The following is a 382-nucleotide window of genomic DNA, read 5'->3' on the forward strand; positions in this document are numbered from 1 at the left end:
AATGCTCTTGGTCTGGGCTGAGGGAGGGGCAGTGGAGCCTGTTGGGGTGTCCTTGCCCAGGGATTTCTCTATTTGGGATCCCCTGGTGAGGCACCAGCTTGAGCTGCCAGAGGATAGGATTGACCTGTGCCAATGACCCCCTGGGATGGGGCGAGAGCCCAGTGTCACCCACAAGTGTAACAGGGAGGAACAGGGGTGCTGAGGGGGGCTGTGGGTACCAGGGAGGGATGTGGGGCCTGGGGAAGAGATGGAGGTGCTGGGGATGGGATGTGGGTGCTGGGGGAGGATGTGGGTGCTGGGAGGATGCAGGTACTGGGGAAGGGTCACAAGTGCCCAGGGGGTTGCAGGTGCCCAGGGGCAGGAACAGAGCCCGGAGCGTGGC

This window comes from Neopelma chrysocephalum, unplaced genomic scaffold (assembly GCF_003984885.1).
Source record: "Neopelma chrysocephalum unplaced genomic scaffold, ASM398488v2 Primary Assembly neopelma1_96036, whole genome shotgun sequence".
NCBI classification, from domain to species: domain Eukaryota; kingdom Metazoa; phylum Chordata; class Aves; order Passeriformes; family Pipridae; genus Neopelma; species Neopelma chrysocephalum.